Genomic DNA, 26,807 nt, shown 5'->3' on the forward strand with positions numbered 1-26,807 from the left:
ATTGTTACACCATGTAGGAGCAGTATAGACCTAGTCTGTTCATTATATACATCTACATGATGTATTGTTACACCATGTAGGAGCAGTATAGACCTAGTCTGTTCATTATATACATCTACATGATGTATTGTTACACCATGTAGGAGCAGTATAGACCTAGTCTGTTCATTATATACATCTACATGATGTATTGTTACACCATGTAGGAGCAGTATAGACCTAGTCTGTTCATTATATACATCTACATGATGTATTGTTACACCCTGTAGGAGCAGTATAGACCTAGTCTGTTCATTATATACATCTACATGATGTATTGTTACACCATGTAGGAGCAGTATAGACCTAGTCTGTTCATTATATACATCTACATGATGTATTGTTACACCATGTAGGAGCAGTATAGACCTAGTCTGTTCATTATATATATCTACATGATGTATTGTTACACCATGTAGGAGCAGTATAGACCTAGTCTTTTCATTATATACATCTACATGATGTATTGTTACACCCTGTAGGAGCAGTATAGACCTAGTCTGTTCATTATATACATCTACATGATGTATTGTCACACCATGTAGGAGCAGTATAGACCTAGTCTGTTCATTATATACATCTACATGATGTATTGTTACACCCTGTAGGAGCAGTATAGACCTAGTCTGTTCATTATGTACATCTACATGATGTATTGTTACACCATGTAGGAGCAGTATAGACCTAGTCTGTTCATTATATACATCTACATGATGTATTGTTACACCATGTAGGAGCAGTATAGACCTAGTCTGTTCATTATATACATCTACATGGTGTATTGTTACACCATGTAGGAGCAGTATAGACCTAGTCTGTTCATTATATACATCTACATGATGTATTGTTACACCATGTAGGAGCAGTGTAGACCTAGTCTGTTCATTATATACATCTACATGATGTATTATTACACCATGTAGGAGCAGTTTAGACCTAGTCTGTTCATTATATACATCTACATAATGATTTTTTACACCATGTGGGAGCAGTATATACCTAGTCTGTTCATTATGTACATCCTTATGATGTATTGTTACACCCTGTAGGAGCAGTATAGACCTAGTCTGTTCATTATATACATCTACATGATGTATTGTCACACCATGTAGGAGCAGTATAGACCTAGTCTGATCATTATATATATCTACATGATGTATTGTTACACCCTGTAGGAGCAGTAGAGACCTAGTCTGTTCATTATATACATCTACATGATGTATTGTCACACCATGTAGGAGCAGTATAGACCTAGTCTGTTCATTATATACATCTACATGATGTATTGTTACACCCTGTAGGAGCAGTATAGACCTAGTCTGTTCATTATGTACATCTACATGATGTATTGTTACACCATGTAGGAGCAGTATAGACCTAGTCTGTTCATTATATACATCTACATGATGTATTGTTACACCATGTAGGAGCAGTATAGACCTAGTCTGTTCATTATATACATCTACATGATGTATTGTTACACCATGTAGGAGCAGTATAGACCTAGTCTGTTCATTATATACATCTACATGATGTATTGTTACACCATGTAGGAGCAGTGTAGACCTAGTCTGTTCATTATATACATCTACATGATGTATTGTTACACCATGTAGGAGCAGTATAGACCTAGTCTGTTCATTATATACATCTACATGATGTATTGTTACACCATGTAGGAGCAGTATATACCTAGTCTGTTCATTATATACATCTACATGATGTATTGTTACACCATGTAGGAGCAGTATAGACCTAGTCTGTTCATTATATACATCTACATGATGTATTGTTACACCATGTAGGAGCAGTATAGACCTAGTCTGTTCATTATATACATCTACATGATGTATTGTTACACCCTGTAGGAGCAGTATAGACCTAGTCTGTTCATTATATACATCTACATGATGTATTGTTACACCCTGTAGGAGCAGTATAGACCTAGTCTGTTCATTATATACATCTACATGATGTATTGTTACACCATGTAGGAGCAGTATAGACCTAGTCTGTTCATTATATACATCTACATGATGTATTGTTACACCATGTAGGAGCAGTATAGACTGACAGTAGCTGGCTACTTATTTAGATTTAGTTTGACCTAATGAAACTGCCTTAAATGTGCTGTAGTAAAAGATAATGTATTCGCACTAATCAATCAACACATTCCTGTCTTTGTATGTCTCAATATAATAGTATTATTTAATGAAATCCATTTAAAATAATATTTTCCTCAACTGCGTTTCCCACTCCAGTCAGCAGACGGTGATTTGCGTCGTTCAGGCGATGCTGCTATCGTGACGTATAATGTAGTGGACGGTTCTTCAAAAACAACAAGTCAACCACCTAGGTAGCTTGCTAGCCAACGTAGCCGAAAGATTCAAGCTGTTTTGACGCTTTCGGTGTATATTAGCTGCTGTGTTTTAGACACACTTCTATCGTATATACTTGTTAGCCTATTTAATTTAATGTTACGTTATTTTTTATTAGTCAGATATAGTAGCTGGCTGGTTAAATTAGCACTAGCTTAGTCGCTAATGATAGCTAGCTAGCTAGCTAACATCACCGAACATGAGCTCACTAAGCTTCTCCCCTCCTGCTAAATAAGAGGTCTGCTGGACGGAGAAAGAAGCTCTGGGGCTGGACATTGTAGTGAAAGAGGAGAAGGAAGAGGAGGATGTCACAGTTAAAAAAATAAATTGAGGGTGAGGCTGTTACAGTGAAAGAGGAAGACGCGTTCACAGGTAAAGAGGAGGATGAGAAAGAGGATGCCGTTTTTGACGTGAAGAAGGAAGGGGAGATTTCTGTCACATTGAAAGATGAAGAGGTGGAGATAGGAGATCTGATTTACATCAGTAAGTACCGCCTTAACTTGTGTTTTCACTTTGGATATTCGGAGTTGGCTCGTCAATACCTCATCAAGGGAGGGCCTAGGATGATGACTGATATGTCTAGAATCAGACGACGTAGAGAGCAAGCTAACCCTTGTTTTCTCCGTTCCGTTTTCAAAAAGTGACTTAACATATATATTTGAGAAGGGTCTATCTGGGGGCCACGGCATGTAGTGATTTTAATGTAGTTATGATTTACTACACACAGTGCCCCCCAATAGTGCCATGCGAGAGTTGGGTTGGCGACACCAACGATTATGGATATACTGACAATAAGTCTCTGCCCAAACAAGCGGAGTCGTTGTCCACAAAGCGGCACTGTGGGTTGTCTAGCTCCCGCCTATCCTTTCTTTGGATTGGTGGATCTTATTATTATTGTTATCTATTGTTTATATTCTATGAGGGTTGTTGTCGTCAACCGCCTGTATTCAATGGAGAGAGATGCTAAGCTACTAGCATGAATATGCATAGCGATCTGGAGACAACTCCAATAGTGTTTTTTATCAAAGTTGTCGGTATGTCACGTGTCCACATAACAATTTAAGAATTACGACGCTTCTGTAGATCAAGTAAACCTCACATAGCAAATAAGCCATTCATTTTGTTGTTGACCAAATTCATCACTTTCCACATTGGGTAAATAATTGTTTCCACTTGGATACAACTTACAGTAACCTACTGGCATGACCAAGAAAGATAGAACTTACACTAACCTACTGGCATGACCAAGAGAGATACAACTTACAGTAACCTACTGGCATGACCAAGAGAGATACAACTTACAGTAACCTACTGGCATGACCAAGAGAGTTACAACCTACAGTAACCTACTGGCATGACCTAGAGAGATACAAACTACAGTAACCTACTGGCATGAATTTCAGAGTTAAAACCACTTGAATACAATCTACTGTAACCTACTGGCATGACCTAGAGAGATACAAACTACAGTAACCTACTGGCATGACCTAGAGAGATACAATCTACTGTAACCTACTGGCATGACCTAGAGAGATACAATCTACTGTAACCTACTGGCATGACCTAGAGAGATACAACCTACAGTAACCTACTGGCATGACCTAGAGAGATAAAACCAATTGGATACAACCTACTGTATTTGCATGAGAAAATAATGGTACCAGTCAAAAGTTAGGACACCTACTCATTCAAGGGTTTTTCTTTATTTTTACTATTTTCTACAATGTAGAATAATAGCGAAGACATCAATTCTCTGAAATGACACATATGGAATTATGTAGTAACCAAAAAAGTGTTAAACAAATCAAAATATTTTTCATTTGATATTTTATAAACTATACAAATGACAACATCCTACAAATATTAACTACATCACACCTGCCCAGACCCACTAGAACACACCTCCATCTCCATTAACTACATCACACCTGCCCAGACCCACTAGAACACACCTCCATCTCCATTAACTACATCACACCTGCCCAGACCCACTAGAACACACCTCCATCTCCATTAACTACATCACACCTGCACAGACCCACTAGAACACACCTCCATCTCCATTAACTACATCACACCTGTCCAGACCCACTAGAACACACCCCCATCTCCATTAACTACATCACACCTGCCCAGACCCACTAGAACACACCTCCATCTCCATTAACTACATCACACCTACATCACACCTGCCCAGACCCACTAGAACACACCCCCATCTCCATTAACTACATCACACCTACATCACACCTGCCCAGACCCACTAGAACACACCTCCATCTCCATTAACTACATCACACCTGCCCAGACCCACTAGAACACACCTCCATCTCCATTAACTACATCACACCTGCCCAGACCCACTAGAACACACCTCCATCTCCATTAACTACATCACACCTGCCCAGACCCACTAGAACACACCTCCATCTCCATTAACTACATCACACCTGCCCAGACCCACTAGAACACACCTCCATCTATATTAACTACATCACACCTGCCCAGACCTACTAGAACACACCTCCATCTCCATTAACTACATCACACCTGCCCAGACCCACTAGAACACACCTCCATCTCCATTAACTACATCACACCTGCCCAGACCCACTAGAACACACCTCCATCTCCATTAACTACATCACACCTGCCCAGACCCACTAGAACACACCTCCATCTCCATTAACTACATCACACCTGCCCAGACCTACTAGAACACACCTCCATCTATATTAACTACATCACACCTGCCCAGACCCACTAGAACACACCCCCATCTATATTAACTACATCACACCTGCCCAGACCTACTAGAACACACCTCCATCTATATTAACTACATCACACCTGCCCAGACCCACTAGAACACACCTCCATCTATATTAACTACATCACACCTGCCCAGACCCACTAGAACACACCTCCATCTATATTAACTACATCACACCTGCCCAGACCCACTAGAACACACCCCCATCTCATTAACTACATCACACCTGCCCAGACCCACTAGAACACACCCCCATCTCATTAACTACATCACACCTGCCCAGACCCACTAGAACACACCTCCATCTCCATTAACTACATCACACCTGCCCAGACCCACTAGAACACACCTCCATCTCCATTAACTACATCACACCTGCCCAGACCCACTAGAACACACCTCCATCTCCATTAACTACATCACACCTGCCCAGACCCACTAGAACACACCTCCATCTATATTAACTACATCACACCTGCCCAGACCCACTAGAACACACCTCCATCTATATTAACTACATCACACCTGCCCAGACCCACTAGAACACACCTCCATCTATATTAACTACATCACACCTGCCCAGACCCACTAGAACACACCTCCATCTATATTAACTACATCACACCTGCCCAGACCCACTAGAACACACCTCCATCTCCATTAACTACATCACACCTGCCCAGACCCACAAGAACACACCTCCATCTCCATTAACTACATCACACCTGCCCAGACCCACTAGAACACACCTCCATCTCCATTAACTACATCACACCTGCCCAGACCCACTAGAACACACCTCCATCTCCATTAACTACATCACACCTGCCCAGACCCACTAGAACACACCTCCATCTCCATTAACTACATCACACCTGCCCAGACCCACTAGAACACACCTCCATCTCCATTAACTACATCACACCTGCACAGACCCACTAGAACACACCTCCATCTCCATTAACTACATCACACCTGCCCAAACCCACTAGAACACACCTCCATCTCCATTAACTACATCACACCTGCCCAGACCCACTAGAACACACCTCCATCTCCATTAACTACATCACACCTGCCCAGACCCACTAGAACACACCTCCATCTCCATTAACTACATCACACCTGCCCAGACCCACTAGAACACACCCCCATCTCCATTAACTACATCACACCTGCCCAGACCCACTAGAACACACCCCCATCTCCATTAACTACATCACACCTGCCCAGACCCACTAGAACACACCCCCATCTCCATTAACTACATCACACCTGCCCAGACCCACTAGAACACACCTCCATCTCCATTAACTACATCACACCTGCCCAGACCCACTAGAACACACCTCCATCTCCATTAACTACATCACACCTGCCCAGACCCACTAGAACACACCTCCATCTCCATTAACTACATCACACCTGTCCAGACCCACTAGAACACACCCCCATCTCCATTAACTACATCACACCTGCCCAGACCCACGAGAACACATCTCCATTAACTACATCACACCTGCCCAGACCCACTAGAACACACCCCCATCTCCATTAACTACATCACACCTGCCCAGACCCACTAGAACACACCTCCATCTCCATTAACTACATCACACCTGCCCAGACCCACTAGAACACACCTCCATCTCCATTAACTACATCACACCTGCCCAGACCCACTAGAACACACCCCCATCTCCAGCATCACTCTCCACCACATGGCCTCAAACTGGTGGTCGTGATGACGGCCTATTCGATGACGTCCATCGGGATTCCCCCCCAAAAAGAAGACGCTCTGGATTGATCACTGGAGTCAGATGTGAAAGAGGAGGTTGATCATCAGGAGTCAGATGTGAAGGAGGAGGTTGATCATCAGGAGTCAGATGTGAAGGAGGAGGTTGATCATCAGGAGTCAGATGTGAAGGAGGAAGTTGATGGCCACATCAGTGAATTGTACTTTTTGGAGAAAATTCCTCTGGTCTGATGAAACAAATATAGAACTGTTTGGCAATAATGACCATCGTTATGTTTGGAGGAAAAAGGGGGAGGCTTGCAAGCCAAAGAACACCATCCTAACTATGAAGCACGGTGGTGGCAGCATCATGTTGTGGGGGTGCTTTGCTGCAGGAGGGACTGGTGCACTTCACAAAATAGATGGCATCGTGAGGTGGGGAAATTATGTGGATATATTGAAGCAAAATCTCAAGACATCAGTCAGGAAGTTAAAGCTTGGTCGCAAAGGGGTCTTCCAAATGGACAATGACCCCAAGCATACTTCCAAAGTTATTGCAAAATGGCTTAAGGACAACAAAGTCAAGGTATTGGAGTGGCCCTCACAAAGCCCTGACCTCAATCGTATAGAAAATTTGTGGGCAGAACTGAAAAAGTGAGTGCGAGCAAGGAGGCCTACAAACCTGACACAGTTACACCAGCTCTGTCAGGAGGAATGGGCCAAAATGCACCCAACTTATTGTGGGAAGCTTGTGGAAGGCTACCCAAAACGTTTGACCCAAGTTAAACAATTTAAAGGCAATGCTACCAAATACTAATTGAGTGTATGTAAACTTCTGACCCACTGGGAATTTGATGACATAAAAGCTGAAATAAATCATTCTCTCTACCATTATTTTGACATTTCACATTCTTAAGATAAAGTGGTGATCCTAACTGACCTAAGACAGGGAATTTTTACTAGGATTAAATGTCAGGAATTGTGATGAGATTAAATGTATTTGGCTAAGGTGTATGTAAACTTTCGACTTCAACTGTAGATACCGTTACTGTGTTAGAGGCAGTGGTGGGACTGATGTGTGTGGTGTTAAAGGGGAAATCTGAAATTTGTTTCTAAACATTGGAGTAAAAAAATAATGACAGCTTTGTTATTGTTTCAACTGCAGATTGGTTGTTTGTTGTGTGGCTTTTTTAAAGGGGCAACCTAGGTTTTAAACAGAAACAAAATGGCAGCCCAGAGACCTGAGCTGTGTTGGAATACTCATACGAACTGTACTATTTGTGACGTACATTGAGTTTGTAGTATGCTTATTGGTCGTAGTATGATATAGTTGGTTTAGCCAAAAGTTCCCTGGTAAGCAAGCATTTCTAAACTTTATTCACTGTTATGGGGTACTATTTTGGTGTGATGTCATTATGGGGTATTGTGATGTCATTATGGGGTATTGTCTGAAGATAGATCATAAAAATAAAATAAAAAGTCATCCATTTTAGAATAATAGCCAAAGAACATTTTACTGGTTGAGGTCGTTTTTAAATACAAAGTAGTACATTTTCTACAAAAACATAAACATTATATTAATCAGGACATTCAAATGAACCTTACAATTATAATCCAAAGTAGTGTGAAATGCACTCATAAGCAACCTGTAAATGGAGGCTATATCTGCTGTCAGCCTATGAGAACTCCCCTGAGTTTTCCCCCACGGTGGTGAATTAGTGAATAGACACAGAGCTTAATGTGAGTTTCCTTGAGTAGCACTCCTGATCTTGCACTGATAGTGTGTTGTAATATTCAGAATACATTGTGGAAAAACTCAAATCTTTGCTCACCTTTTTTGCTCCAGGCAGATATACAACATCCATAACTAGTGGTTTCTGCATTATCAGGAAGGTGTTTCTGCAACCAAATTACATGTGCATCGCCCTTGTCGCAATTTTAGAAAACACAGAAAGGGGCCTATATTGGAGACCAAAAGTCATCTGGCACACTGCTTAGGATTTCAACAACTTTTACTTTTTTCTAGCCTAAAATCATTGATGTTACTACTAATGTGAAAAAAAAACTAAATATGACTATTGTTGCTCACTTAACTGTCTTAAGACAATTGTCAAGTAATTTTAACATTCATTACAGATGTCAATTGTTGTACAACATCATGGCTACGCTGTTGGCATCACCTTTTACAGTGGATTTCTGCTGTTGTGGGCCTTTAACCATCTGTCTGACTTGTTGTTCACACAGGAGAGAGACGTGACTATCGTGGATCCTCTGGGGAGCCTCAACAACATCATGAAGCTGACGAGGCAGAGAAGAGTCTCTCCCGATCATATCACCTCAAGAAACACCAGAGGAGACCCACAGGGAAGAAATCTCACTGCTCTGACTGTGGGAAAGGTTGCAAATCTTCATCAGAACTTAAAATACACCAGCGAGTACACACAGGAGAGAAATCTCACCACTGTTTTGATTGTGGGAAGAGTTACTTAAGATCAGAATCACTAAAAGTACACATGAGAATTCACACTGGAGAGAAACCTTATAGCTGTGATCAATGTGGGAAGAGTTTTACTCACTCAAGCTGCCTGATAGTACATCTGAGAGCACACACTGGAGAGAAATCTTATAGCTGTACTCAATGTGGGAAGATGTTTAATCACTCAAGCTGCCTGATAGCACATCTGAGAGCACACACAGGAGAGAAACCTTACCACTGTTCTGACTTCGGAAAGAGTTCTGTTAGTTCAACAGATTTAAAATCACACCAGAAAATACACACAGTAGAGAAACCTTTTAACTGTACTCAATGTGGGAAGAGGTTTAATCACTCAAGCTGGCTGATAGTACATCTGAGAGCACACACAGGAGTGAAACCTTATAGCTGTGATCAATGTGGGAAGAGATTTGTTTACATCTAGCCATCTGACTATACACCAGAGAACACACACAGGAGAGAAATCTTATAGCTGTAGTCAATGTCGGAAGAGTTTTACTCAGTCAAGCAGCCTGGTATCACACCAGAGAACACACACCGGAGAGAAATCTCATAGCTGTGATCAATGTCACAAGAGATACTCTGTTAAAAGATCTCTGATCAAACATCAGAAAATACATCCATGAAGTAGTTGTTTCATGATATCAATGAAATGTCACAATGTAGAATGTTTGAATGATGTCACAATGTAGAATGTTTGAATGATGTCACAATGTAGAATGTTTTAACATTGTAGTAGGAATACAAAGGATTTGAATTTGATAAAAGTCCATATTGATACAGAAACACTAAACCATGATTTAGATGTATTAAGAACAAGTTGATTGACAAAGTCATGAAAAATGGAATAAACCACATTTTGGCTCTGATAAAAGATATGGCTCTGGGGTCAAAATGATCCATGTCAGAACTATGGTTCAATGTAAATATGTAGTGGGTCTAAAGTTTGTTTTAAATTATCACTCATTAAACACGAATCAATCAACACATGCTTCTCTTTGAACGACTTAATATAATATTACACTTTTATGAAATAAATGAAAATAAACTTTTGGTTCCTCAACTGCGTTGCCCCTCCAGTCAGCAGAAAGAGACGCAGCAGAAGTGCGTCTTTTTATATTTGATTTGATTTATATATTTTTTTATTCAAAATGCAGATCTACAATTTACATTGTTACATCATACAGAACAGAACACAGGTATTAACAAGAAAATACTAAAACAGACAAAACATATAAATAATTAACTATTCTAGTGTAGTTGTAATCACTCTGAAAAAATCTATAATGATTCAGGAAGATGTTATTGTTGTTGTTATTCACTAGGATTAATGTTTTAATAAAATAGTTACATTCAATCAGAAAAATGTAGAATTTTGATGTAGAATTTTGGAATTTTTGTTTGTGTATAAAGTATTTGGCAACAAGAATAAAAAAAAATGAACAATCATTTCAATGGTCTTGTTATCATTGCAATAGTAACATATTATATCTTTCATGTCAAAAACATGGGTCGTGTTCATAATGGTAAATAAGTATTTTTCAAGGTTTTCCCAAAATTCTGACACAAATTTACATTAAAGAACAAGTGGGACAGATTCTCACCTTTTTTTCACAGAAAACGCAGATATCATCAACAGCCACAAGTTTGGATATCATAGAATTACATGGATATACAGTATCTTATGTAAAATTTTAAAGTGCACTTCCTTAACTTTGTTTGGTATACAATATTTGTAAGGCCTTAACCAGGCATTTATCCAGACAATGTCAGGAATAATAAGCATGTTCCAGAAACATTTTCCTCTCGGTGGAAGTTGGTTTTGTGAATGAAGAATTTGTCTTATATATGTATTACAACAAGATTTCTCAAGTAAGCCCACGCCTTCCAATCTGAGTTCTGGATAAACTTTGTGATCATTACCAAAGCTAAGATGAGTTTTCATGAGTGTAGTTAGACCACTGGGAACGGCTTTGATCACAGAAATAAACACTGAAAGGAATTGGAAACTCTTTCAATGTTATAAATTGTTCATATGTGAGAATATTACCTCTGTTGTCAAAAACATCAAGAACAAAGTCAATATTCCTCTCATGCCAGTTGGGGTAGAACAATGACTTATTCCTTACAGTTATGTCTGAATTATTCCACAAAAGAGCTTTATGTGGGTAAAAATTGTGCAGGAAACATATTTTCCAGGCCTTAAAGCTTGTTGGTGAAACCTAGCCAATTTAGCAGGTAATCTTTCAGGAATATAATTACATTTCAGTAAAAATCGAAGACCTCCCAATTTATTAAACACATTATTTGGAATGAAATTCCATATTTAGTCAGTATCGAACAAACATTTTTTCAGACAGTTTATCTTGAAAGTGTTTTTTATGTCAACAAAATCCAACACTTCTAGACCGCCTTCAGCTCTTTTATTACAAAGGACAGATTTTTTTAGTTTGTGAGACTTATTTTTCCAGATGAAGTCAAGAAAGGTCTTATTGATCTCTTTACTAGTAGCTGGATTTACACATAACGATAATGAGGGGTACACAAAGCGAGACAGTCCCTCTGCCTTGGACAGAAGTACTCTCCCAAGTATAAATATTTAACACAGTCCTTTACAGGAATATTTTCAATTTCTTTATCATCAGAGTCAAATAAACATAAGATTTCACATTTAGAAACATTCAGCATTGATCCTGATGCAATAGAAAATGCAGTTATAGCATTAAGGGCGACCTGGTCTTTGTCTCTTAAGAAAAGAGTAGTATCATCAGCCAGTTGGGAAATTTTGATTTCTTTGTTAAAAATGGTTAAGCCATACAAATTTGCATCATTCAGAATATCTAGAGATAGAAGTTCCACAACCAAAATGAATAAAAATGGCGAAATTGGGCATTACTGTCGTACACTTCTGTTGATACTAAATCTTTTGGAAGTATTAAGGTTTAGTAGCACAGAACTATTTATATCTTTGTAAAACATGCAAATTACTTTAATAAAATTTTCACCAAATCCCAAAAGTTTAAGAGACCTAAAGAGAAATTCATGTTCAATTGTGTCAAAGGCTTTACAGAAGTCCAGAAATAGGACAACCGCATCTGAGTCAATTGCATCTGAATAATCTATAAGGTCCAAGACTAAACGAATGTTAGAGCTTATGTGACGGCCCTTCATAAATCCAGTTTGAGTCTCATTTATAATGGTATCTTCCTTTCTTTAATCTTTTGGCATAAACCAGAGCAATCAATTTGTAAACAACATTTAATAAAGTAATTGGTCTCCAATTGTCAATGAGAGAAGGGTCTTTATCAGGCTTCGGAATCAATGAAATAAGGCCCTGTTTCATAGTGGAGACCATTTCCCCATTTTTAATGCAATCTTGAAACATATTGAAAATCGGGTCTTCTAGCAACTCCCAAAACTGTCTATAGAATTCAACTGATAGGCCATCAGGGCCAGGTCCCTTTTTTCATTGAATTCAGAGCCTCTCTAATTTCTCCAATTGACACAGGAGAATCGCAAACTGAGTGGAAATCATCCTCAATTACAGGGACACAATTCTGAATGTGGCAAATGTAGCTTTCACAACCATCTTCCTGAAATTGAGAGCTGTAAAGGTTTTCATAAAAGGAATTGACAAATTATGATATTGTAATGGGATCTTTGCATAAAACATCGTTAATTTTGAGTGCAGTTATAGATTTTCTTTTGTAGTTTCTCTTTTCAAGTGCAAAAAAGGAACTAGTGTTTATTTCCCCCTCTTCAATCCATTTTGCTCTTGACCTTACAAAGGCGCCCTTTGCCAGATCTGTGTTAGTCTGTTCTAATTCTAGTTGTAAAGACCTGAACACAGACTCCTCTTCTTCAGATAGATTATCTTTCTTTAGAAAACTGTCAAGCTTGCTCATCATCTAATTTTCTCCATGGTTCTTTAATTGCATCAGCTCTTTGGCGCGTTTAATGGCTACAACTCTGACTTTATATTTGAAAAATTCCCATCTACTTCCATGACCCAAGTCTTTTCTTGCAAAAATATCTTTATCTGATGATTTGATGTTTTCAATGAGATCAGTATCTTTAAGAAGTGTATTGTTTAATTTCCAATACCCTCGAGTGCCTTTTCTTCAGCTCATTCTCTAGGAACGTTATCTTTTCCTTGTTCTCGCTCACAATTTTGTGTAGTTGATTGACAGTTTCTGACAAATGATCGATCTTCTTTGATGTTTCTTCTGTAGCCCGCTCTATGATGGACACGTTGGAGAGCGTGGTGTCTTGTTTAGTAGACAGGGACTCGATTGCAGAGAAAAGTTCCGACGTGGAGATGTTGTCTTTTACTTTTTTCACCAGAGGATTTTTACTTGGGGTCTGAGGTAAAGAGGTTGCAAGGATTTCATCCTGGTCAGTTTTGTTCTTTCTCTTGTTAGAGATCGCGGCTTCTTGTGTATCCATGCAGCTCTGGTCCTCGTTGTGGCTAGCTAGCATGTCAGCCGTCTTCTGTGAGACTTGGATATTTCGTCTACTTTTGTCTTTCTGTCGTGTTCTTCCCATTCAACTTGACAAAAACGAACTCTAAACTTATCCCATGTCCATAAAAAAAGTTATAGTTACTTTCTTTCAATATTAATAGCCAATATTTGACTGTTATTAACCACCTAACCCTCAATATTGCTTTGAAGAGCGCGAAAACACTCCCTCTCACAGCGACGCCATCTTGGCCTTCCGACAGTAACCAGGGTAACCGGGATACCTAGTCATTTTTGCGTCATCATTGCATGCGATCATCATTCTCAAAGCCGCTGTTTACTTCTAAGATCACTTTAGCACCGCCCTAAAAACCCGATTCAAATTCGACACAAACCTTCAAATAGGTATGTAATGACACGTTATATAAACTCTTTATAGTGCTTTATTTACATTTTAGAGGCGATAAGGTGATAAGTTGGACAGATCGAGTGAAAAAAAAGCAATTTCCCACACAACATCTCTCCTTCTCACTATCATGCATTAGTTTCGCTTCCCCACCCGCCATTTAAAAAAAAGACCCGACGGGGCTCATTGCCTGTTTGAATTATGCAGAAACGGCAAGCGTTTAGTTCATGTAATAGATTCTGTTGGAAAGGGGAGAAATTGTGCTTTACAATGGTATTGACATTACAGTTGATCTGGAAGTATTACGTTTTTGGGGCGCTAAAATAAGGGCAATTGTACGGACCAAGGCAATGTACGAGTTTACGTGAGTTTACATTACTGTTGCTCCTATCTAACAGATATCTTGTGTCCTACCTAACCATGTATCACTACTGTTGCTCCTATCTAAAATATATATTGTGTCCTACCTAACTATGTATCACTACTGTTGCTCCTATCTAACATATATCTTGTGTCCTACCTAACCATGTATCACTACTGTTGCTCCTATCTAAAATATATATTGTGTCCTACCTAACCATGTATCACTACTGCTGCTCCTATCTAACATATATCTTGTGTCCTACCTAACCATGTATCACTATTGTTGCTCCTATCTAACAGATATCTTGTGTCCTACCTAACCATGTGTCACTACTGTTGCTCCTATCTAACAGATATCTTGTGTCCTACCTAACCATGTATCACTATTGTTGCTCCTATCTAACAGATATCTTGTGTCCTACCTAACCATGTGTCACTACTGTTGCTCCTATCTAACAGATATCTTGTGTCCTACCTAACCATGTATCACTACTGTTGCTCCTATCTAACAGATATCTTGTGTCCTACCTAACCATGTGTCACTACTGTTGCTCCTATCTAACAGATATCTTGTGTTCTACCTAACCATGTATCACTACTGTTGCTCCTATCTAACCATGTATCACTACTGTTGCTCCTATCTAACAGATATCTTGTGTCCTACCTAACCATGTATCACTACTGTTGCTCCTATCTAACAGATATCTTGTGTCCTACCTAACCATGTATCACTACTGTTGCTCCTATCTAACAGATATATTGTGTTCTACCTAACCATGTATCACTACTGTTGCTCCTATCTAACAGATATCTTGTGTCCTACCTAACCATGTATCACTACTGTTGCTCCTATCTAACAGATATCTTGTGTCCTACCTAACCATGTATCACTACTGTTGCTCCTATCTCACAGATATCTTGTGTCCTACCTAACCATGTATCACTACTGTTGCTCCTATCTAACAGATATCTTGTGTCCTACCTAACCATGTATCACTACTGTTGCTCCTATCTAACAGATATCTTGTGTCCTACCTAACCATGTATCACTACTGTTGCTCCTATCTAACAGATATCTTGTGTCCTACCTAACCATGTATCACTACTGTTGCTCCTATCTAACAGATATCTTGTGTCCTACCTAACCATGTATCACTACTGTTGCTCCTATCTAACAGATATATTGTGTCCTACCTAACCATGTATCACTACTGTTGCTCCTATCTAACAGATATCTTGTGTCCTACCTAACCATGTATCACTACTGTTGCTCCTATCTAACAGATATCTTGTGTCCTACCTAACCATGTTGTAGTCTGTCCAAGAGGAGAATCACACAAGACTGACAGTCTGTAATTTTATTAAAAGCATTCAGTTGATTACATGGCAGTTTAGAGAGCAACATCATAACAATAATCTACATCATAAACTATATCATAACATTTATAATCAATAACATCATTATCTATATACTATTAACAACATCATAACAATAATCTACATCATAATCAATATCATAACATTTATAATCAATAACATCATGAGAGGTAAACAACAACAACAAACCCCTTAATTAAAAAATGTTTCAAAATACAAAGAATGAACAGATGATTATAATACATGAACTAATAATGGAGACACTTCAAGATAAAGAATCTAAGAGACACTAAATAAGATAAAGAATCTAAGAGACACTAAATAAGATAAAGAATCTAAGAGACACTAAATAAGATAAAGAATCTAAGAGACACTAAATAAGATAAAGAATCTAAGAGACACTAAATAAGATAAAGAATCTAAGAGACACTAAATAAGATAAAGAATCTAAGAGACACTAAATAAGATAAAGAATTTACGAGACACTAAAGAATCTAAGAGACACTAAAGAATCTAAGAGACACTAAATAATCTAAGAGACACTAAATAAGATAAATAATCTAAGAGACACTAAATAAGATAAAGAATCTGAGACACTAAATAAGATAAAGAATCTAAGAGACACGAAATAAGATAAAGAATCTAAGAGACACTAAATAAGATAAAGAATCTAAGAGACACTAAATAAGATAAAGACAAAAGCAAAAATCAATAAATTCTGGAACGCAAAACAGACGTAATTGAGCTACTCGCTTAAAATAATCAAAACCCCATGTTACCCAAAACCCCAAGTTACCAAAACCCCAAGTTATCAAAACCCCAAGTTACCAAAACCCCAAGTTACCCAAAACCCCAAGTTACCCAAAACCCCAAGTTACCCAAAACCCATGTTACTAAAACCCCATGTTTCCCAAAACCCCATGTTTCCCAAAACCCCAAGTTACCCAAAACCCATGTTACCCAAAACCCCAAGTTACCCAAAACCCCAAGTTACCCAAAACCCCAAGTTACCCAAAACCCCAAGTTACCCAAAACCCCAAGTTACCCAAACCCCATGTTACCCAAAACCCATGTTACTAAAACCCCATGTTTCCCAAAACCCCATGTTACCAAAACCCCAAGTTACCCAAAACCTCATGTTACCCAAAACCCCATGTTACCCAAAACCCCATGTTACCCAAAACCCCATGTTACCCAAAACCCCATGTTACCCAAAACCCCATGTTACCCAAACACCATGTTACCCAAACGCCATGTTACCCAGAACCCCATGTTACCCAGAACCCCATGTTACCCAGAACCCCATGTTACCCAAAACCCCATGTTACCCAAACCCCATGTTACCCAGAACCCCATGTTATCCAAAACCCCATGTTACCCAGAACCCCATGTTACCCAGAACCCCATGTTACCCTGGTGGTAAAAACCAAACTAAAAGGAATAATGGTGGTTGCAGTCACTCCTTTTAGATTTCTTCCAAGGTTCTAGAAAGATAAACTAATTCTGAACTTGTTATTAAAATTAGAACCACTTCAGGTTTGTCACCACATTTTAAACACCAGTCCACTGTTGACCATCGATTTAAAACACAAAACTGACCTAAGATCAGCATGTAGGATCAGCTTCATTCTACTCCTACTCCGTCCCCTGGGCTGCTCTCTCCTCTCCCGGTCCAGCTTCAGCTCTGGAGCTCAGAGAGACCATCTCCATGGCATTGACATCAAGATCCATGCTGCTCACCCTGTTCACTCTCTTCTGCCTCCTGGTGGGCTAGGGAGACACAGCACCAACAGTCAGACATTTACTCTCTAGTATCTCCTTTCTCTCTCCCTCCCTCTCCTCCTCCCCCTCTCCCTCTAGTTTAAATGACTTGTAACGTCTGAGTAAATGTCTTTACCTTGTAGTACAGGTAGGAGGTGGTGATGGCTGTCAGTAGGAGCAGCAGCACTACAACGTGTCTGATGATGAAGGCTGGCAGAGGAGAGGCTGCAAACAGAAACACCTTTGATGAGGGGACTGATCATCATCACATAGATCTGTGGGAAATCTGTCAATGACAAAGTTATAAGTCTGGTTCATGTTCAGTTACCTGTGATGGTGAGGGAGAGGAGCTCACTCTCAGAGGAGAAGTTATGAGAGAAAACATAATTGTCATAAACACAGCTGTAGTTCCCTTGGTGGGAGTCATCTGCAGCAGGGAAGAGGAAGGCAGCAGAGTGATTGACAGCTGGCTGGGTCTGGGTTCTGTTGGAGCCGGTGAACGTGAGGAGGAAGGAGCCTCCTGGGTACTGTGGCTGAATGGAGCAGGTGATGGTGAAGCTGTAACCCCTGAACATCTCAGGCCCCTGGTGGCCCCTGAAGACCCCTCCCATTGAGTCAGTCAGGGAGATATCAGGCTGGACCAGGAGATCTGTAACAATAAAAGAGAAGAAGAAAAACCTCTTCAACTAGTTTCCTATAGATATGACAATAACATCAGCATGTAACAGTGCCAGCCACCCTCCCTCACAGGGCAACATGAGTAGTGGGCCTACAGTCACTGAGACAACATATGTTGATATCAGGCTTAAGCAGGACATCTGGAACAAGAGGAGAGAAAAAGAAAACGTAGCTCCTCAACTACTTTCCTCATTTAGATATGACAATAACATGACATGTGACAGTGGTAGTGAGTAGAGACGTTCACTGAGATAACACTCAAATACAAAAGCATTCTGGGATATTTAACTTGTATTTGATTCCTACTTGACTGAGTGATCTATTTAGTAAAGCAGACTTACAAGCTAAACAGTCATCATGAGAGGTGCAGAGGAAGTTGTATGAATGAAGGAAATCAGTTGAATATAATTATAATATGTTGATATTTCCTGAGCAGATCACTGTGAGTCCAGGAAGGAGATATAATACATGGACAAAAGTATGTGGAACTCAGCAGTGAGTTTTACAACAGAGGATTATTTTTACGCTCTACGTGGTTCAACACTCGGCGGTCCGTTCTGTCAGCTTGTGTTGTCTACCACTTCACGGCTGAGCCGTTGTTGCTCCTAGACGTGCCACGTTAAGTCACTGAGATCTTCAATAAGTCCAATCTACCTTAAATGTTTGTCTATGGAGATTTCATGACTGTGTGCTCGATGATATACACATTAGATTTTATACAGCTGTCAGCAACAGTGTGGCTAAAATAGCCGAATCCACTGATGTCCACATACATTTGGCCATATGGTGTATCTTGTTATTACCTGAGCAGATCACTGTGAGTTCAGGAAGGAGATCATAGCTTCTGTAACACTCCCTCAGTGAAGACTGAGACCCAGAACAGTCAACTCCAAACCCTCTAGTGTTGTTTCCAGGAAGTACTGAAACAGTGGAGCCACAACCCAGCTGTCTACACACTACTGCAGCTATAGCCTTCATGTTCCAGTCAGTTCCCACAATCCTCCACTCTCCCTGGTCGTACCGCTCCACTCCACCAGCACAGCGACTGCCTCCTCCCACCAGCCTCACATCATCAGGCTCTGAGAAAAGAAAAGAGAGAGACAGTAATCTTACTATTTTCTCACTAAAACACACCTATATTGTCTCTCATATTCTTCACTCCAGGTGAGAAACAATGTTGATTGAGTGACAAACTGTTTCTTACCTGAGCAGGTGAGTCCAACAGCATTACCAGGTAGGCAGGTGTTGTGTTTTCTGTCTGAGGTGTCACATTCCAGGAGAAGGGACTCTTTGCCTTTACACTGGAACTCTTTATCCCAGGTCTGACCCTCACCTCCTCCATAGAGCCCCCCCTGTAGAGCTGCAGGAGCCCCACAGCCAAGCTCCCCACAGACTACCTCTGCATCCTGCCGGTCAAAGTCAGCTTCACACACTGAGGCCCAGGACTGATTGGACTTCACCTCCACTCTCCCAGAGCAGAGACCAGCTCCATCCACAAGCCGCACAGACTCTGGAGAAAAAGAGTTGGTTGAACATTCAATCAGTTTTGTTGATGACACTGTCAAGGACTAAACACAAATATGTTGGATAAAAGATTGTAGTTTGCTATGTTTGATACTGTAAGAGGTAGAAATGGGTTCTTAGTCACTCAGGATCGGGTTGGGAATAATGCAGGCAGGAGACAGGAATAAGTTCACTTCACTTTATAGAAAATAAACAGCTGGACATCCATCAGGCAGCTTCACTTCAGTACCATCTGAACTACAATGATCTGCCCATGAACATCTCCCATAAACCAATATGACAAACACAAATATAATGTTTAAATACATCTGACATATCTCCCTCTATTTAAATGAAATAAAACACATAAAACATGATACATGGTAATATTGTATAATGTACAAATAAATCTCTCAATATGACCAGTCTCTTACCTGAACAGGTCACATGATGATAATATCCACCATCACAGACACCACGTCTTACTTTTATGATGTCACAATGTCTAATAGTAGACTCATCTCCATCACATCTCAATAGTGTGACTCTTCTTCCCAGTCTGAATCCTCCTCTTCCCTCTTCAATCAGACGTCCTCTAGATACAGCTACAGGATTCCCACAGTCCAGCTGTCTACACACAACCTTAACCTCTCTCATGCTCCACCACGTAGGACATAGACCGAACCACTCTCCTTCATAGAAGAATTCCACTGTCCCAGAACAGGAAGTGGTCCCATTCACCAGTCTGACTGAGAGTTCAGCTGTAAACAGCAGAGAGGAAAACACAGTGGTGAGGACAGATGATGACAGTGATTCTGTTATTCTAACAGCAGTAATGCTTTGTGGTTGACAAGTATTAGTAGTTCCATAAAACACTACTTGTTATTGGGTTTTAGAATGGTTTGTATGGACACATGAATTTCTCCATTTGGGATAATAAAGTTGACTAATATTGAACTGTTATAGTCACTGTAGATTTATACTCTACCTACCTGGTGGACTGACGCTTTGAGCCTGGAGATCTGAGGAGAAAGACAGAGACAGAGGAGAAAGAGAGAGACAGAGGAGAAAGGGAGGAGTCAGAGGAAGAGTGAGACAGAGGAGAAAGGGAGGAGTCAGAGGAAGAGAGAGACAGAGGAGAAAGGGAGGAATCAGAGGAAGAGAGAGACAGAGGAGAAAGGGAGGAGTCAGAGGAAGAGAGAGACAGAGGAGAAAGGGAGGAGTCAGAGGCAGAGAGAGACAGAGGAGAAAGGGAGGAGTCAGAGGAAGAGAGAGGCAGAGGAGAAAGGGAGGAGTCAGAGGAAGAGAGAGACAGAGGAGAAAGGGAGGAGTCAGAGGAAGAGAGAGGCAGAGGAGAAAGGGAGGAGTCAGAGGAAGAGAGAGACAGAGGTTAAATGAACATCAACATGACCTTTCATGATGTGATGGGAAGACAGGCTTATCGTTGGTATTGTGCAACAACACCCATGTGTACATACACTATATATACAAAAGTATGTGGACACCCTTCAAATTAGTGGATTCTATTTCAGGCACACCCCTTCCTGACAGGTGTACAAAATCAAGCACACAGCGATGTAATCTCCATAGACAAACATTGTCAGTAGAATGGCCTTAATGAAGAGCTCAGTGACTTTCAACATGACAACATCATAGGATGCCACCTTTCCAAGTCAGACGGTCAAATTTCATAATCCACCAACTCCTCTTCTCCCTTCTCTCCTCTCCTCATCTGCCCCTCTCCTCCCCTCTTCTCTTCTCCCCCCTCTCCTATTCCTCTCCCCCTCTCCTCTCCCTCACTTCTCCTCTTATTGTCCTCTCTTCTCCTCATCTCTACTCCACTTCTCCCTCTCTCTTCTACTAATCTTCCCCTCTCTTCTCCCTCTCTCCTCCCCCTCTCCTCATCTACTCTTCTCCCTCTCTCCTCATCTACTCTTCTCCCTCTCTCCTCATCTACTCTTCTCCCTCTCTCCTCATCTACTCTTCTCCCTCTCTCCTCATCTACTCTTCTCCCTCTCTCCTCATCTACTCTTCTCCCTCTCTCCTCATCTACTCTTCTCCCTCTCTCCTCATCTACTCTTCTCCCTCTCTCCTCATCTACTCTTCTCCCTCTCTCCTCATCTACTCTTCTCCCTCTCTCCTCATCTACTCTTCTCCCTCTCTCCTCATCTACTCTTCTCCCTCTCTCCTCATCTTCTCTTCTCCCTCTCTCCTCATCTTCTCTTCTCCCTCTCTCCTCATCTTCTCTTCTCCCTCTCTCCTCATCTTCTCTTCTCCCTCTCTCCTCATCTTCTCTTCTCCCTCTCTCCTCATCTTCTGTTCCCCCTCTCTTCTCCTCTGTTCCCCCTCTCTTCTCCTCTGTTCCCCCTCTCTTCTCCTCTGTTCCCCCTCTCTTCTCCTCTGTTCCCCCTCTCTTCTCCTCTGTTCCCCCTCTCTTCTCCTCTGTTCCCCCTCTCTTCTCCTCTGTTCCCCCTCTCTTCTCCTCTGTTCCCCCTCTCTTCTCCTCTGTTCCCCCTCTCTTCTCCTCTGTTCCCCCTCTCTTCTCCTCTGTTCCCCCTCTCTTCTCCTCTGTTCCCCCTCTCTTCTCCTCTGTTCCCCCTCTCTTCTCCTCTGTTCCCCCTCTCTTCTCCTCTGTTCCCCCTCTCTTCTCCTCTGTTCCCCCTCTCTTCTCCTCTGTTCCCCCTCTCTTCTCCTCTGTTCCCCCTCTCTTCTCCTCTGTTCCCCCTCTCTTCTCCTCTGTTCCCCCTCTCTTCTCCTCTGTTCCCCCTCTCTTCTCCTCTGTTCCCCCTCTCTTCTCCTCTGTTCCCCCTCTCTTCTCCTCTGTTCCCCCTCTCTTCTCCTCTGTTCCCCCTCTCTTCTCCTCTGTTCCCCCTCTCTTCTCCTCTGTTCCCCCTCTCTTCTCCTCTGTTCCCCCTCTCTTCTCCTCTGTTCCCCCTCTCTTCTCCTCTGTTCCCCCTCTCTTCTCCTCTGTTCCCCCTCTCTTCTCCTCTGTTCCCCCTCTCTTCTCCTCTGTTCCCCCTCTCTTCTCCTCTGTTCCCCCTCTCTTCTCCTCTGTTCCCCCTCTCTTCTCCTCTGTTCCCCCTCTCCTCTTCTGCCCCTCTCCTCTTCTCCCCCTGTCCTCTTCTCCCCCTGTCCTCTCCTCTCACTTTTCTTCTCCCTTCTCCACTTCTCCCCCTCTTCTGCCCCTCCCTTCTCCTCCCAGCTCTCCCTCTCTCCTCCCCTCTACTCTTCTCCCCCTCTCCTCATCTCTTCTCTCCTCTTATCCCCATCTCTTCTCCTCTTCTCCCCATCTCTTCTCCTCTTTCCCCCATCTCTTCTCCTCTCCTCAATTCTCTGCTTCTCACCCTCTCCTCTTTTCCCCCTTTCTCTCCTCTCCCCTCTTCTCTTCTCCCTTATCTTCCTCTCTCTTCTCCACCTCTCTCCGCTCTCCTCTTCTGCACCTCTCCTCACTCTCCCATCTCATCTACTCTTCTCCCCCTCCCCTATTCTCCCCCCTCTCCACACCTCCCCCTCTCTTCTCCTCTTTCCCCCCTCTCCACTCCCCCTCTCCTCTTCTCCACCTATCATCTTCTCTCTTCTCCTTCCCCACTTCTGCCCCTCTCTTCTCCTCTTTTGACACTATTCTCCTCTTCTCCCCCTCTCATTCTCCCTCATCTTCTCTCCCCTTCTCCTCTCACTTTTCTTCTCCCCTCTCCACTTCTCTCCCTCTCTTCTCCTCTTCTGCCCCTCCCTTCTCCACCCCGCTCTCCCTCCCCCCTCTACTCTTCTCCCCCTCTCCTCTTATCCCCCTCTCTTCTCCTCTTCTCCACCTCTACCCTTCTTCTCCTCAGCTCTTCTCCTCTTTCCCCCCTCTCTTCTCCCCATCTTCTCTTCTCCCCTCTCCCTTCTCTTCCTCTCTCTTCTCCACCTCTTTTCTAATCTTCTCCCCCCTTCTCTATCTCATCTACTCTTCTCTTCTCCCCCTCTCCTCCCCCTCTTCTCTCCCTCTCATCTTCTCCAACCCTCTCCTCTCTCGTCTTATCCCGCTCTCTTCTCCTCTTCTCCACCTCTACCCTTCTTCTCCCCCTCTCTTCTCCTCATCTCTTCTCTTCTCCCTTTTCTCTTCTCCCCCTCTCTTCTCCCCCTTCCCCCATCTCTTCTCCTCCCCCTTCTCCCCCATCTTCTCTTCTCCTCTCCCCCTTCTCTTCCTCACCTCTCTTCTAATCTTCTCCCCCCTTCTCTTCTCCCTGTCCCCGCTCTCCACACCCCCCCCTCTCTTCTCTTTTGCCCCTCTTCTCCCACTCTTCTACCCTCTCATCTTTTCCAACCCTCTCTTCTCCTCCCCTTCCCCACTTCTGCCCCTCTTCCCCTCTCCAATCCTCTCCTCCTCTCATTTTTCTTCTCCCCTCTCTACCCCCTCTTCTCCCCCTCTCTTCTCCTTTTCTCCCTCTTCTTCTCTTCTCTTCTCCTCTCCCCACCTCTTCTCCCCCTTCTTCTCTTCTCTTCTCCTCTCCCCACCTCTTCTCCCCCTCTCTTCTCCTCCCCCTCTCTTCTCCTCTTTCCCCCACCGCTTCTCCTCTTTCCCCCACTTCTTCTCCTCTTTCCCCCACTTCTTCTCCTCTTTCCCGCATCTCTTCTCCTCCTCTTCCCCCTTCATCTCCTCTTCTCACCCTCTTGTCTTTAACCCCTCCCCTCTCAACATGGATCTAGTCCAATCAGACGTGTCTCGCCTCAACATGGATCTAGTCCAATCAGACGTGTCTCGCCTCAACATGGATCTAGTCCAATCAGACGTGTCTCGCCTCAACATGGATCTAGTCCAATCAGACGTGTCTCGCCTCAACATGGATCTAGTCCAATCAGACGAGTCTCACCTCAACATGGATCTAGTCCAATCAGACGTGTCTCACCTCAACATGGATCTAGTCCAATCAGACGTGTCTCACCTCAACATGTATCTAGTCCAATCAGACGTCTCACCTCAACATGGATCTAGTCCAATCAGACGTCTCACCTCAACATGGATCTAGTCCAATCAGACGTGTCTCACCTCAACATGGATCTAGTCCAATCAGACGTGTCTCACCTCAACATGGCTCTAGTCCAATCAGACGTGTCTCACCTCAACATGGATCTAGTCCAATCAGACGTGTTCACACTGATATTGATCTAATAGGCAACAGTGACTTTTTTAATGCAACAGAATAAACACTAAAAAACACATTACATTTCAATAGGTGCAATAACTTATCTCTGTACACTATTCTGATTAGATACTATTTAATGCTGAGTTTGGACACAGGTTTTTATAGGAAAACTAAGGCACCTGGACCACATATTGAGATGTGCCTTTGGTTAAGTAAATCAGTTGTTACATGAGGTGACAGTTGTAGGACTGTTAACAAAGTAGCTGAATTGTCAAAGACCGTAGCCTGAGGTCACCCAAAGAAAAGTAATCCAGCACTTTTTCTTGTAAAGAATTACAAATCTACCACTTTCATATAAACCCCTCGATACACAGCAGAAAATCTACATTGAATCCATCCACCAAACATCCTGATTTGTTTTAATCAATCAATCAATTTTATTTTATATAGCCCTTCGTACATCAGCTAATATCTCGAAGTGCTGTACAGAAACCCAGCCTAAAACCCCAAACAGCTAATAATGCAGGTGTAGAAACACTTTTTATGACACTAAAATAACCTTCAACTACAGTATATATGAAGGGATTATTGTCATTGTTACATTATATAGGCTACAGTAAGTTCTATTCTTCCATTTTAAATAACAGGCTCTCCCACCATCTAGAATCATCAGGTCTGCTTGCAGATGAACAGAATGTCTTGGAAAGACAGACCTTTACACCTCATAGGCCTGTCCAATACATTGTGGATTTTTATTATTTATACTTTCCTTACAAGTTGGGATTTAAATTGATGGACACGCCATGACGTCTCAGTGAAAATGTATTATATATATTTATTATAAAACAATTAAGAAAACGTCCCTCAAATCCTGTTAAATGTATATAGAGGTATTAGTCTCATGCTACAGTATATAAATGATATTGTTCCATTTTAAACAGCCTAACAGGCTCTCCCACCATCTCTAATGATCTGGTCTGCTTGATGATGAACTAAATGTAGACCACAGCATGATTATTATATGACTACCACATCTCTGTACCCCCACACACACAATCCATGTTTGGTAGATGCTCTTTTCATTTACAATTTAACCTTTAGCCTACCATTTCTGCGGCCGTGTGGAAATCTGTAACGTCCGATCAGTTTGGCCTGTAAACTGTGGAAAGATGAGACTCAGGAACACGATGATGTTCTCCGTTTTGCTCTACGACCCCATAAGCATCGTCTGAAGTCGTACAGTCAATCTGCCAACTTCTGTCTGTAGTGTCAGAACCGTTTGGACTACACACTAACATGACCCCACTATGGAAAGGTGAGTCTCTCAGGAACACATACAGGTTGTATTGATCTAGGACACACTAACATGACCCCACTATGGAAAGGTGAGTCTCTCAGGAACACATACAGGTTGTATTGATCTAGGACACACTAACATGACCCCACTATGGAAAGGTGAGTCTCTCAGGAACACATACAGGTTGGTTTGATCTAGGACACACTAACATGACCCCACTATGGAAAGGTGAGTCTCTCAGGAACACATACAGGTTGTATTGATCTAGGACACACTAACATGACCCCACTATGGAAAGGTGAGTCTCTCAGGAACACATACAGGTTGGTTTGATCTAGGACACACTAACATGACCCCACTATGGAAAGGTGAGTCTCTCAGGAACACATACAGGTTGGTTTGATCTAGGACACACTA

At 41.8% G+C, this 26,807-nt stretch overlaps 2 long non-coding RNA genes across 2 annotated transcripts; one reads left to right on the forward strand and one right to left on the reverse strand.

Moving 5' to 3' along the window:
* The first annotated feature begins 2,365 nt into the window (after positions 1 to 2,365).
* LOC129856065 (uncharacterized) lies at positions 2,366 to 10,868 on the forward strand. The gene is made up of 2 exons (XR_008759606.1): positions 2,366 to 2,900; positions 9,170 to 10,868. It is a non-coding gene; the product is annotated as an uncharacterized LOC129856065 (long non-coding RNA).
* Positions 10,869 to 19,263: 8,395 nt separating this feature from the next.
* On the reverse strand, positions 19,264 to 21,124 carry LOC129856069 (uncharacterized). Its single transcript, XR_008759610.1, has 3 exons — positions 20,960 to 21,124; positions 20,402 to 20,728; positions 19,264 to 19,974 (listed from the first exon to the last, which is right to left on the reverse strand). It is a non-coding gene; the product is annotated as an uncharacterized LOC129856069 (long non-coding RNA).
* Positions 21,125 to 26,807: the final 5,683 nt, after the last annotated feature.

Source organism: Salvelinus fontinalis, chromosome 5, assembly GCF_029448725.1.
Source record: "Salvelinus fontinalis isolate EN_2023a chromosome 5, ASM2944872v1, whole genome shotgun sequence".
NCBI lineage: Eukaryota > Metazoa > Chordata > Actinopteri > Salmoniformes > Salmonidae > Salvelinus > Salvelinus fontinalis.